This window comes from Odontomachus brunneus, unplaced genomic scaffold (assembly GCF_010583005.1).
Source record: "Odontomachus brunneus isolate Ranch 3 - 2012 unplaced genomic scaffold, Obru_v1 Obru_scaffold_138, whole genome shotgun sequence".
Taxonomy (NCBI): Eukaryota; Metazoa; Arthropoda; class Insecta; order Hymenoptera; family Formicidae; genus Odontomachus; species Odontomachus brunneus.
In genome coordinates this window covers 466,372-481,338 of record NW_022639588.1, presented here as the reverse complement: position 1 = coordinate 481,338, position 14,967 = coordinate 466,372, and the positions used below count along the sequence as shown (strand labels likewise).

Sequence of the window (14,967 nt, the reverse complement as noted above, 5' to 3'; positions counted from 1 at the left end):
TCAGTGCGTCGGCACACGAAATTTCGTTTGCAACACAAAATTTGAGGCACACTCTTTGTTCGACTATTTTTTCCATGGTAAAATTCGCAGAGCAACACTGAGGTAGACTTGTTTGGACAGCTGCCATAAACAAACTAGTTGACTGATCGAGCTCAAGCTCCGGTTGGTAATGAAGGAAGGTAGTGCCAATCTAAAAAAAAAAACTTTTTACCGCTACCTCTTCCGCGGTTCATTTAAATGACAATTTCCCGGTACTTTTTATACTGTATATTATATATAATAATCATCAGAATAAATGATACCTCATAAATGAAGTAAGATAACTGTAGTTGAATTTAACGCACTCAATCTTATAGTTGTGTGATGAATTAGTTCTTTCGGTAAAACTTTGATGTTCACTTAATCTTTTTTATTGGTTATATTTAATATTTTTTATTAGTCATTCTCTTTTAATCTCTGTTATTATCGTCGTATATTTATTGTCTGATTTATTTACTCTCATCAGAGATAGAATTAGTCATATTATGCAATTACTTTATATTTATATGGTACATTTATATGTGCTGTATGTTTGACGCGTACATCTTGCGATTTAAAAATTATCTATTATTGTATTAGAATCCCGCCTATAATATTTGAAAATTCTCAAAGTTGAATGTCTCTTACGCAGTAATAGTATAATTAATAATAATAATAAATAGTATAATTACTACGCAAACACGAAGTTCGTCAGTAATGACTCTTAATTTTAACAGTTTAATGAATTCCCAATTTCATTGTGTTTTAAATAGTTTTGTAAGCATGTATATATATATATATATATATATATATATATATATATATATATATATATATATATATATATACTCTCTAAATTTCTTGGAGTGAAAATCTCGCTCAAAAAATAGAGTAACAACCGAGTCACTCAAATTAGAGTGACTTCTCACTCTGTATCGTGGAATGAAAACTTTCACTCGTGGAGCGAATTTTCGCTCGACAAATGGGATGACGGCCCTCACTCGAGTTAAAGTGACTTCACTCATGTGGAGTGAATTTTCAGTCGTAGAACAGTGAATGATTCGGAAACAGTTCATATATCATTATAGTATCGTAAAAATTTACTTTACTTGGAGTGAAATATTCACTTTATTTGGAATGAAATATTCACTTTTATGAAAAGTGAAATGTCACTCCATTCAGAGTAAGCAGCATTTTCACTATTGCTTGGAGTGAATATTTACTTCTTTTGAGTGAAACTTCACTGCAAGAAATTTAGAGAGTAAGATTGAAAAAATACAACTAGACCCCTATTATCCTTTATATAACACATAAGACTAGATAGACTAGATAATACTTCTGTTATTCTTCAATATGTAATTTGATTTCAATCTAAGAGCCATACAATCGCTTTCTACACGCAAAAAATGATTCAGTTAGCATTATTGAATTTCAGTTACGACAACCGAAATTTTCGGTTCTTCAGGAATCAACTGAAAAATCGGTTGCTACAAAAAAGAAATTCTGTTGAAAAGTTTCTGTTGTGCCAAACATATATTCGATCATCCCAATCGAATTGAAATGTTGTGAAAGATATAAGTTTCGTTTGTCCTAACCTATACTTCAGTTCATATTGATGGATGTTTCAGCTATATTAGGAATAGATTAATATTTAACAAAACATACTTATATATTCATAATTTTCTCATGTCTTATAAAGCCACTACGTATTGAAGGTTGTCAAAAACACACTCCAAACTTTCGTGAATCATCCCGTGATAATTTCGATCCCACGCGGTATACTCACCGGGCCACATCCATGTCAGACTTCGTTAAGATGTTGCTTAACCTGACGATCGAGCGGCACGCGGCGATTCCCGATGACTCCAACGATATTCTTACGACTTATGCTTATATAATATATCCTTATAATGTTACAGTATATTATAACAGAGCTCGGAATTAGTTGCCCATTTCGGCCGATTCTCAGGAACTACACCTTCTATCTTTCCCTTGCTGCGAGCGGGCCACGAAAGTGTCGACGGGTCGAGCCTCCAAGCTTGAAGCCGCGACCCTCATTTTCGTGGCCCGCTCGCGGTAAGGGGAAGATAGAAGGCGTAGCTTCCGAGAATCGGCCGAAATGGGCAACTAATTCCGAACTCTGTATTATAACATACCTAGCAAACACCAAATAATAGTTATATAATTTTTACTTGGTGTTTGTTGGATAATTGCTGGGTAATTTGTTGGATAATTTGCTGATAGATATTGGAACAATGCAACAACATTCGATATGCGATGAATATTAATATAATGTAGTGAATCAGTGATAATTACTTTTATATTTTTAACAGAATGTTATAATGATTAATCCAAACAAAAAAAAAAAAATAAAAATCCAAGAAAATCCAAATTAAACAAATCGAATTACTAAATTTTGAAAGAAACTTTTAAAAAATACTATTTAAAACAATAGTGTTTCATCAAATGATATAGTTTCCTTGAACGAAAGAAAAGTTTTGCGAAAATATGGCTTATTTAACAATACGGATCACTATCCATAGCAGCAACATTCAACTATTCTTTCAACCGAATCGTTTCGGTTGCGGTAACCTTGATGTTGTTTCTTGTTGCTATGTACTATTCAATCCGATACCCTCTGTGAGAATAATAGAATAATCATCTGCAATAACCATTTTTTTGGAACGAAAAATTTTAGTTCCTTCAATCAAAAGCAATTGTTGATGTGAATAATTATTCGTTATTGGAATAGACTTTTCTGTTATTGCAACTGCATCTGCAACTGAACGTGTAACAGAAAGTTTCTAGCTGTTATTACATAATATTTTTTTGCATGTATATAAACTAACGCAATTTCAAGAATTACATACAGCGAAATAATCGCTGTTTTTCTTTTAGCAAAATTTAGTGTTCCTTTAATATCTTATTTCTTCAAAATAAACTCAAAATGTAGTTTAATGAAGCGATTATAAAGCTGGCCTAGCATCGGTCGTATTTTTATCGTTTGATTTACTGAACCTTCCTCTTCTCAGAAATAGAATTACTCGTATTATGAATTTAAATGAAATTTTCAGTAATTGAAACATCTGTATTATACATGCAACATATTAGGTTCAACTTCGACTAATTGTTTCGGAAATATGTGTCGTATTAAGATAATAAATATACTTACGATACAGATGAGACGAGGCTTCGCATCGATAACGATTCGCTCGATCTTGTTTTCGGTAGCTTTAGTAAAAGTGTTTTGTTCGGTTATATACACATTGATCCTTATCCGAGTTTCTCCTCAATCTGTCTTATGTAACGTGCTCATCAGAAATATACTGGAGATTAGTTTGAATGTTTTCAATATCAATTTTAAAGCGTTGCCGTTTTTACATTGCAAAAAATATCTTGCTTCACTTTTTAGTCTGTCACTTTTTTACGATTTATTTATATTGTTGGCTTTTGCGATTCGTGATACGTAATACGTTTACGACATAATTAAACGCAAAGTTGCGAATATCACTCGAAATGTCCTTATTATCGAAAGAATTCGCCGGATAACAACGTTCTCTCGGAGAACGTTGAATTTCCAATTCGATTTTCGAACGATTTCTTTGTTATCTTCGTGAAACTTTTGCGTCGGTCGACTTGTGTACACGCGTACAGAATTTTATAATTCGATAAATAAAATTATCTTACTTTAATTATCTTGTAATAAAATTATCTTATTTATCTTATTTTATAAATAAAATTACCATAAGACCTCGAGGAGCAGATTGACATTCACTAATCTTTTATTTTATATGTGCTACTTATAATAAAGTCAAAAAACTCTGAGATTAAAAATAAAAAAATATTAAAAAGCTAATAAAAGCCACAACCATAGTATTAATGTAATGTGTAAGAAAATAAATGATTTTTACTAGAAAAAATCAGTTAACACTTATATCTTCTTCAATATTATACAACAGAATTTCGCTTAGTAGGAAAACGCAAAATGAAGAAGATCTAAACATTAGAATGAAACGTTTGTTTTAATTGATTTTTCTTCTAGTAAAAATCATTAATTTTCTTATACGCTAATATCTTGTGTTTGGTTTTTATTGGCCCTTTAATATTTTTTGTGCTACTTATATATTTTAAGAACTAAAATGTATTGTTGAAACACTCGCTACATTTCTGTCGAAATTTTCTATGTTTCTAGCGAAACTTACTATATTACTTAGCAAAATAGACCTTATTGACAATACTATTTTCTTGGATAATAGTAATAAAATTAATAATATTATTAAAAAATTAATAAAATTAATAAAAAATTATTAATGAAATTAATAATTAATAAATAAAATTAATAGAAAACATAGTAAAATTGAAAAGGATTTATATGAAAGGAAACTATAATATTCTGTGTATTCTTGTAGCAAGTTGACTTTGGTTTTCGTTCGATGTATAACGTTTGGCGTTATCTCGAACGCGAAGGTGGAAACTGCCCATTAGACAAACGTTCATAAAAATACGTTCTTTTGTGCAGCGCGCGTGCATATTACGCAATCGCTGTAAATATCATAGCGTGTACGGGGAATTCTAAACGAAATATGCGTTAGACGTAAGTGAGATATTTCTCTCTCTTTCTCTCTCTCCCTCTCTCCTTCTCTCTCTCTCTCTCTTTATCTTTCTCAAAGTGCAGACCAATTTAAAAAAAAATGAGAAAAAGATGTCATTTGGTGACGCAATACAAACTATGCAGATTCCATGTGCGAGGAATGAATTCAAAGAACTATTCGAGATGGAAATCTTCAACGCGTTGAAACTCGTTGAAGATAAATGTTTGCCGGCCGTGCGTCACAGCTATCGAAGAAAAACAGGATGAACCGGATGAGCCGTGGAATAGGTAATTGCATAGAAGCCGCTGTTTTCGTCATTGCAAATTAACCATGTCAGGTTTTTATATTTTTGAAATATTTGCATTGACGACGACAAGATAATTAGTATGTGTCGTTGCTTTTTCTTTTTTCGTTATGCGCAAGTTTGGGGTAAGCCCAAACAATTTTAGGATAGTATACTCGTTTGTAGAACGGTGAATTCAATTCTAACTAATAGTCGGTTCAGCTGTTTTCAAAAAAATTTTGCAGTTGGAATTCGGCTGGATCAGATCATCGATTTGATTTGATTTTTATTTTATTTGTGCTGCAAAATTTGCAAGTTAATATGAAAATCGCATTCCAAAGCGCGTTCAATAAAAAACATGTTGAAACATTTCTGCAAACGAGTATGTAGATGCATAAGAAAAAAGAAGATAAACAAAGATTAATTGGAACAACTCGAATCCAGTTAATCAAAATCAATTCTGGACTTGTGCATGGTAAACTAACTGCTTCAATTATTTTAGACAAATTTTGGTGATTTCTTTTAATCTCTTGTTTTGTATAAAGCAAGATTTAGTTTAATCAAGCAGTAATTATTCCGTATAAGGGACTCCGCTCCAATTACTTTGAGATATGTTGTCAAGGACATCATCCTGAGTAACCTTCAAATGATTTTAATCGGTGGTCATTGTTTGTTAAAAAGTTATCGAAAAAAAGTTTTATAAACGGAACGTAATTTTGATACACAGTATATATAGTCAGTAAAAATGTCTCCGTACACCGCACTAAAATTTATTTAATGTTATATATTTCTCAAGGGAAAGGTTAAAAGTAAATAATTTTTACATTATTATATTCAGAAACTTAACATTTATTATTAATGAAAAAAAGAAAAAAACACATCCATTTGTTAACAAGAAAAATAAACAAAAAGACAAACATCAGAAAAATGTGGTAAAAAAAGTCTCTGTACAGAGAGAAATTCGTCAATTTAGTTATAAGAATCCTGCAGAATTTTTACAAACAAGATTAGGACAGCACTTCGACGTTAGTAACAAGTTAGTTTCTTGAACACTAGCAGACAGAACGGTTCGTATTGTGAATATTTTCTTTAAAATGGAAATTCCAATTACAATTTGAGATTTAATTGTGCAATTAAGAAAAGAAGGTGCGTCATTTAGAAAAATTGCACAAATTGTAAAGAAGTCATATTCCACTGTACAGTACATTTGTCAGAGGTACGATGAAACTAAATCAAATCAAGATCGACAACAAACTGGACGATCTCAGAAATTAGAGTCGCATCGTAAGCGTGCCATTTTGAGAACAATTAGATCTGATTCGCGAATAAGTACTCCAAAATTGACAGCAATAATGGAAACTGATTACAATGTAAAAGTAGTGTCTGAAACAATACGACATTTAATCAGAAAAGCAGAGTATAATGGCCATACAGCTAGGTGAAAATCTTTCATAAGTTCAATTAATAAACGAAAACGACTAGAATTTGCAAATTTACATATTAACAAGGATGAAAACTTTTCGAATAATGTTATATTCAGCAATGAATGTAAATTTACCATTTTCAATTCACAGACGGAGACAATAAAATTTGGAGGAAACCAAACACACAAATAGAACACTTGTATCCAACATTTAAATATGGAGGCGGCGGTGTGATGGTTTGGGGATGTATGAGTGCTGTGGGTGTTGGATCTTTAATATTGATTGATAATTAATATTGAATATTTATTGGTATTATGGAGCAACATGTTTACCTTAAAATTTTGAAAGAGAATTTGGTCCGTAGTGCAGCAAAATTAAATTTAGAAGAGTCGTTTATCTTTCAGCAAGATAACGATTCTAAACATACGGCAAGGAAAGTGAAAGAATGACTATTAGACAGCTCCATACACTCCCCCCCCCCCTTCCCAATCGCCTGATTTCAACATTTGACATTTATGGAGTGAAATAAAAAGAAGTTTGAAAAAACACAATATTAAAAACAAAGAAGATTTAAGATCTAAAATATTACTTGAATGGAACAATATTCAACCAGATTTAACGAAAAAATTAGTTGGTACAATGCCTAAAAGATTGTAAGAAATTATTAAACTAAAGGGAGGACCGACTAACCATTAATTTAAAAGTTATAGTTAATAAACTTATATGTACGGAGACTTTTTTGACCACATTCTTCTTATGTTTGCCTTTTTGTTAACAAATTGATTTTTCTTGTTAACAAATGGATGTTTTTTTTCTTTTTTCATTAATAATAAATGTTGTGTTTCTGAATATAATAAAAATGATTTATTTCTGATCTTTTCCTTGAGAAATATACAACGTTAAGTAAATTTTAGTGCAGTGTACGGAGACTTTTTTGACTGACTGTGTTGAAATTGTACATCGTGTATATGAGGAATATAAATTTTTTGTACTTGTTATAGGAATGCCAATATTTATCTTTTGATACGACCGTGTCTACCGTGTATACCATTGTTGTTCTTTTTTATCTGACAAAATCGTCGCTCTTTACTGCGAAGTGAGATATTAGCCGACAAAGTTAACGGCGCGTTAGGTTATGAAATCACACCAATGATATATAATGGTATATACATACATGTCTCGCGGCCTCGTGCTCCGTGGCGGTCACTTATATTTTCCGAGATATCAATAAAAAAGGTACCTGACCCTAGTTGTGTGACTGGGGGAGCTGCGCCACCCAGATCCCCCACATCGCGGCGGGGGAGGATCAAGTCTGTTGTACTTAAGTTCAAAATTATAAACAAAAGAAATTTTGTAAATACGGTATAGTTTGTTTACACTGTACATATAAAATGTATATCTTAAGAATGTTATAAAAATATATATATTTTCTAAAGAGTGAGAATTTCTCACAAAAGACTGCCCCCTCCCCCCGCCGCGGTGCGGGGGGTCTGGGGGGCCTAGCCCCCCAGTCATAAGCTAGGAATAGGCATCTTTTTTATCAATATCTCGTTTCTAAGAAGACCTGAAAAAGAATTCTTTTTGAACTGTTTGTGTACATGTTGCTGCATATCGTTGGTGTATCATTTTATAATCTAACACGCCGTCAACTTTGTCAGCTAATATCTCGCTTCGCAGTAGAAAACGACGATTTTGTCAGATAGAAAAGTTGTTTCTCGTGCAAAAACGCGTCGATTGAGCCTACTTTCATCGTGAGGGGCCTAAACTAAATAATTACTTTTGTGTTGTTTTCTATTAACAAATTATGTATAAAAATGTAAAGATTGGGATGTGTAGATGTGTACAGTTTATTATATTTCAATATATAGATTGGGGTAGAGTAAGTTTTTTGGAGCGGAACCCCGCGCATTTACGTGTACTGTTTACCATATTTCCATATACACTGTGTGCAAAAATTACGTTCCGTTTATAAAATTTTTTTTTCAATAACTTTTTAACAAACAATAATGGTCAACTAAAACTTTGGAGATTACTCAAGATGATATTTTTGACAATATATTTCAAAAGCAACGTGATTGGAGCGGGGTCCGTTATACGGAATATTCATCAAATATAGTGGCGTAGGCAGAAAAAAGTTTCGGGGAGGGCTGTACTTTTTATTTTTGACGAGCAAAAAAAGATCATTCGAAAAAATTTTTCTCATACTTAGCGTAAACCATAAAATTAATTTCGAGAAGGAGCTGCAGTCCCCCTCAGCCCTCCCCCTGGTTACGCCACTACCAAAGTATCTAATATACTTAAAAATTTATCCAAAATATATTTAACACATTTCTCTCTCTCTCTAGCTGTATTTATTCTCTAGTCTGTTCTTCCAACGAGGAATTAATTACTCGTATTTTGCAACTAAATTAACCTTTTGATAGTCGAATTTATATTATACATTGAACTGTAATTTAGTTTCGTTAATCTTTATTATCGACTAAATTCTGTAATTTAAATTCCTACGTCAGATCGTTGACTCGATTTTTATTTGAATTGTGAGCAAAACTTGCGTAATTCAGCAACTTAATTCTATTTTCTTTTCCATTTATCAAACCCTAAATATAATTTTATAATTCTCGAACTTAAACGAAACATTATTTGTGACATTCGCATAAGAATAACAACAAAACCGGGAATTGGACTGTCAAATATACCTGCATAACAAGGTCCTTGATGTTCAGACGAATTATAAGATCGCTGGCTTATCATCCATATGATTTTCTTGATTTCTATATTCTCGAGATAAACCTAGAAATACGAGAAATACGTAACGGTAATCTAACCGGCAATTTAATCCTTATGCGATGACGGTTTGGTCACGCGAGACTCGTGATTTGCCCGCCTTTACTCTCGGCATGAGATACTGCCGGAACAAACATATTTAACCGGGAAAAAAAATTTATGGATGTAATACGACGAAGTAAATCCGCCGTAAATCTTTGTTTTGAGTACGTAAATAATAGATCTGCATTCACGTGATTCGCGAGATAGATGCAGCCGTCGTCATTGATGCGTTCATCTGATCATTCCAAGCGTAATAAATTATTACGTCATATTACTAGTAGGAATTGTTATGTAATACTTGATTATCGCAGATAAAATAGCGTAGCGTTGTAGATGGAATTATATGTTGTCATCCTGGTCGATTCGTTTGCTGCGATATCGTACGGATTATATGGTTTTGCGTAGCTAGATCAGAATTTTGCAAATCAAGACTTGATAAATACGGCCCAATTCATTACACAGATTTGCACAGATTTTGCGATTTGGAAAACAAGAATAGCTTCTTGTATTTTTTTTATGCGTTGAATCCGAATCCACAAATAAAAAGGTTAATTATTATGTCAAATTTACGAGAGAAATGAAACTCCCCAAAAATGCGTTTTAAAATATTTTTAAAACTTTGTAGAGTTGATAAAGTCGATGACTTATAGATTTCGAAAAAAACTCAAATTAATACTTGACATTGTATTTCAATATGAATATTTCGAATCATTTTCCGCAGGTACTATCGAACCTCATTTTGTTTTTACAACGTGGTGTACGCATGATAAAGTATGATTGCGCTATTATGGCCCACTGTAAAACCATTGCACATAGTGAAAATTTCAATAATGGATTTAATACATGGCACTGAAGGTGTTTTCTGCAATAAAAATTATTTTTTCATTTGTTCAAGCAATTTTTGAAAAAATATTTTCAAAAGCAATTTTTCAAAAAACTAACTTCGTAATTCTATTATACGCAAAAAAACTATGTAAGTTGCGTTTCTATAGTAAAATTTTTTTCAAAATATAAAATTTCTGTATGTAGCATACCACACTTATACATATAATACACACATAATAGAGTGGACTGGGGCTAGATACTCTATATTTTAAAATTTCTATATATTTCTATATATTTTACAACTTTTCAAGCACACTCTAAATTTTTTGGAGTGAAGTTTCACTCCAAAAAATTTAGAGTATAATAAATTGCCTGTGACTGATTATATAAACATGATAGAGGTAATCTTTTTCTATGTATTAATGCTCGCTACGATCCTGTTAACCGTATATTTTATTTTGTAATAACCAAAAATATGCAGCAATAAATATGCAGCAACATAGCCATTTTGTCCTCGTATCGGGTTGCCCAGTAACGCAAGGTAAAGAATGTCACGTAAAATATGTATTCTGATTAGTAGTTCCAGTTTTCGCGAGAGGTCTTCACAGCCTTTAATTACACAGGCCCACAATTTAAAAAAAGTTGTCTGTGCTGGGGGTCTGACTAGGTGTACTATACGTATTTTGGGCTGCTGAATCTAAATCCGGTGTCAGATTTGCTCCATCACCCTTGAGTTTCCCGGAAAATCGAGGAAATCGTGAAAAGGAGTAGATATCCATGTTTTCACGGAGACATGTATTCAAGGAAAATTCTAAAGTGACGAATAACCCCACAACCAACGTTGAAAATACATTATGTACTTCAACATCTGATGACTAGAACAACCCAATAACCCAATAACCCATATATCATCATACATATTCGGTTTTAGTTCACCCATCAATCCTTTAACATCGCATAGATTAGAAAATCTAATCTGTGCGTGCCCTATCATGGTCACATTCATGTTATTGTCCACGAGATGGAGTCTTTTTTCTATTCGAAATATTAATTCTACAATATATGATCGTCGATCAGATAAATCCTGCTGCTTCAGAGGATGTTAGAGACGATGACAACTGCCCCGTAAGGGAATATGTAGAATGATTCGTTTTCCATGTTGAAGTACATAATGTATTTTCAACGTTGGTTGTGGGGTTATTCGTCACTTTAGAATTTTTCTTGAATACATGTCTCCGTAAAAACCTGGATATCTGCTCCTTTTCACGATTTCCTCGATTTTCCGGGAAACTCAAGGGTGATGGAGCAAATCTGACACCGGATTTGGATTCAGCAACCCAAAATACGTATAGTACACCTAGTCAGACCCCCAGCACAGACAACTTTTTTTAAATTGTGGGCCTGTGTTATGGGCGAACTTTACCCCGTTCGTCCATATACTTTATTTCAGTCATTTTGTGAATGAAAATTGCATTTGTTACCAGAAATAGTATATCATATACTTGCAAGAAATTTTATTCTAGTTAGTAACACATCGCTTAATTTTATTCAGTCACGATGAAGAATATTAATACAAAATTTCAAAAGGCTCGAAAATTTACTTTGTTATTACGAAATCAGTTTTTTCTATTTTTTAACTCGAATATTATTTCGATTTTAATGAAACTCAGAGAAAAGTATGTTCTAAAAGGATCATTTCGCGATTTTGTATCCACTATTCTTCTCAAGATAAATACTAAAAAGAAGCACATGAGCAACATATTCTTGGGGCCATATAGCCCCGGTATCCTCTAATATTTGACACTGTACGACTATATTTCTAAAAATAAAGCGCGCCAAAGGTCCAGTTGATGACGGAAAAAGATTTGATATTTTCATATTAAAGTACAATGTTCAAGTATAAGTTTAAGCCTTTTTCGAAATCTTTTACACATCGGATTCGTCAGCTATGAATTTTCAAAAATAGTAAAAAACGCGTTATTAATTTGACGTATATTTCTTTGCGGATTTGGATTCGGCGCACAAAAATTATGAAAAGTTACTATTCTTTTCCAGACCGTAAAAAAAATAAAATTTTGCATTTGTGTTATATCAAACCAGACTCGATTTGTATTCGCTTTAAAGTCAACCCGAGCCTGCCCGGGTCAGGTTTTTGTTTATGTGGTATATGACTTTTAAATATGGAGTTTGATTGGATCATAGGGCTGAATATTTTTTATTAGACTCGATTCATAATAGTTGTGGTAAGCCTATATCTTTTTACTCTAAGGCCAAAATTGTAACGTAATTTTTAACAATAGAAGTTTCTTGTGCTTCCAAGAGTCGTAATAATACTTAAAGTTAGAGATTCAGACATTTGGTATTCTGTAGGAAATGTCTTTTGTTAGAAATTACATTATTCTTGACTCACACTATTAGTCAGATCAAGTCAGATCATGATCCGGTCAAAGTGCGTTCCTATTAAATTCAATGCTTTATTGCATTCGTATATGTTTGCATTCGTACTGTCGCTCACGGTCAAGTCAAGCAATACTGCTTGGTCACTAGACTGCGATTATTCTTAAAAAAAAAATCGCGACCATCTTGCCGTGAGGATTGAATAACAATGCGAAATGGTCAAAAATGAGTAGTCAATAGACTCAACTAGGTTCAACCACGAAAACGAATTCCTCTTATTTGTTTGGGATGAACAAAACATGTATAAATATGAATTATGAATATATATAAATGTGATTATGCACATGTTTGTGCACAAATGATAAATTGTACAATTTCTTTTACCGAAAATATCGTGGTAGTTCACGCTAATTATATTTGTAAAATTTTACTTTGTCATTCATAAGTTTTGTTGAGGATTCTTCCCCCTTTTGTTTTTATTAAATCTAAAAATCTTTTTTTTGAGATGTTTCCACGTTGTTTTTCGTTATCCAAAGTCAAAGCAATTTTAATTAGCATAAACTTGAAGAGCATTTTAAGATAAAGCACTGACACAAATGCTATTACAAGACTGACTAATAGAAGACATCAGATGAGACGGATCTCAAAGAAAAATGTATGTATGTATGTAATGTATGTGAGAATATATACTGTATATACATACACTTGTCGCAAGACACTACCACACTTCTTTTAACGATGATAACAATAATATCTCTATTTATCTTGAGATAAAATATTAAAATATCACAGAAGATGTAAAAGAAAGAAGATGTATGTATGTAATAAACAGTGTTACACACATTATGCCAATCATACGAATATATATTTAACAATTATGAGACGGAAAAATATCTCAATATAATGTATAAAATTGAAAATTTTTAGTAACTCTAGTTGTCATTGGCTAGTAGACAGTTATTATTGACGCTTAATATGTGTATTGTGTTAAAGTTATGAAAATAAATTCGAAAACATGAACGAAAAGCGAGTGGCACTGTAAAAATAGCATACAAACCGAAGAAAAATATTAATAACTCAAATTATTTGCTATATTTTTTCTCTCAACATATCAAGTCCCGTAAGTCCCGAATTGTTTACTCGCAAAGTAAATTTAAAAAACGACTAAGAACCATCTCGCTCAATCGAAGCTGCACGAGAATAAAGTGTTTTAAAAAAATTAGTTGGATAATCATGATGTCAAAATGTTGCGTAAGTTATTTACTATCAAGATTACTATCAAGATATCTAAGTGACGAATTGTTTGCTCATAAAACACACACAGAAGCATATAAAATTAAACATATATCTTATATTTAATATCTTATATCTTATATTATATTATTATATTTAACATATATCGTATATATTTCATATCTTATATTTATTCTACGAGAAAAAATTTATGTTTGAATATCTCGAGAGCAAATAATTCATGGAACATTTTGATGTCATGATCATTCAACCAAGTAATTTTTTAAAATACTTCTGTAACTGCGGCTGAGTGAGATGATTCTCAGTCGTTCTTTAAATTTCTTTCGCCAGCGAAAAAATTCGGGATTTAGATATCCCTCTTGAGAGCAATAAAATAATTTGAAAGTTATTAATTTTTTGTCTTGGCTTATATACTATTTTTACAATGGCTGGGTATCTTAATTTCTTAAGCTATATCTAGCCATTTATATCTTTTTAAAAGCTGGAGCAAAGAAATTACTTTTGAGACAAAAAAAACAAAATTAGCAAGTTAGTTTTAATATAATTAAAATTCTGTTTTATATAATTTATTATGTTCTGATAATTTAGCTTAGATAGATAGCAATACTTTCGGGGACTTAGTGTTAGCGTTCAACTGTTGGTAGACGCTGCAGTCGGCAGCAAGCGACATTGATATTTGTGAACTCTGCTCATAGGTAACTAAGATAAACACATATCATTATAAGATAGTAACGCAGAAAACAAAACAAAATATCCATAAGATATCAGCTAACAACGTTTTCGTGTATGAAGAACAGGATCTTTGAATATGATGGATTAATTCAATTTGAGTATATGCGACTAGCGATGTTGTGGTAAACGAAAAATATATTAATTTTTAAAGTCGTATGAATAATAATAATAATATATGACAACAATAATGAGAGAATAACATTCTATTAAACAGAAGAGAGATCGAAGCAACTGTCGGAGGAAATGTATACGATTTTATCTGGAAATTTTCTAGTAATAAGTTTTCAATTACGATTTTATTTGTTTTTAAATTATGAATCTCTTTCGGAATCAATTCATCATTACACGATAAAACCAGTTGAGGTGACGTTCTTCTATTAGGACCTTAACTTAGTTTCCGCCCGCAAATGTTAGATGGCAATGCAAACAGTTCTAGTAGTCATTACTAACGAAACAGGTAGTTTGTGATTAATTTCGACATTTCTCGATAACATTCAGTCAGCATACACAATTATTTTCCTAAACAACAATTTCTTTTGCTTTGTGAAAAATGGAACGCGATAAAGTGTTTTTTCGACATGTGCTTTTGCACTATTTTGATTTGAAAAAAAGTGTA

At 32.0% G+C, this 14,967-nt stretch overlaps 2 protein-coding genes and 1 long non-coding RNA gene across 4 annotated transcripts in view; 2 read left to right on the top strand and 1 right to left on the bottom strand.

Annotated features, from left to right (window-relative positions):
- The window catches only part of LOC116850241, a 6,411-nt gene extending 4,503 nt beyond the window's left edge, over window positions 1-1,908 (top strand). The window contains exon 3 of the long non-coding RNA XR_004379288.1: window positions 180-1,908. This is a non-coding gene — a long non-coding RNA (uncharacterized LOC116850241). The remainder of the gene's footprint in view (window positions 1-179) is intronic.
- The window catches only part of LOC116850236 (protein sel-1 homolog 1), a 61,014-nt gene extending 57,695 nt beyond the window's left edge, over window positions 1-3,319 (bottom strand). The window contains exon 1 of the mRNA XM_032828272.1: window positions 3,191-3,319. The gene's annotated coding sequence lies outside the window, so the exon portion shown is untranslated. The remainder of the gene's footprint in view (window positions 1-3,190) is intronic.
- Window positions 1-14,967, top strand: part of LOC116850238 (sphingosine kinase 1) — a 79,990-nt gene that overhangs the window by 34,962 nt on the left and 30,061 nt on the right. The gene's annotated exons all lie outside the window — the stretch shown is intronic.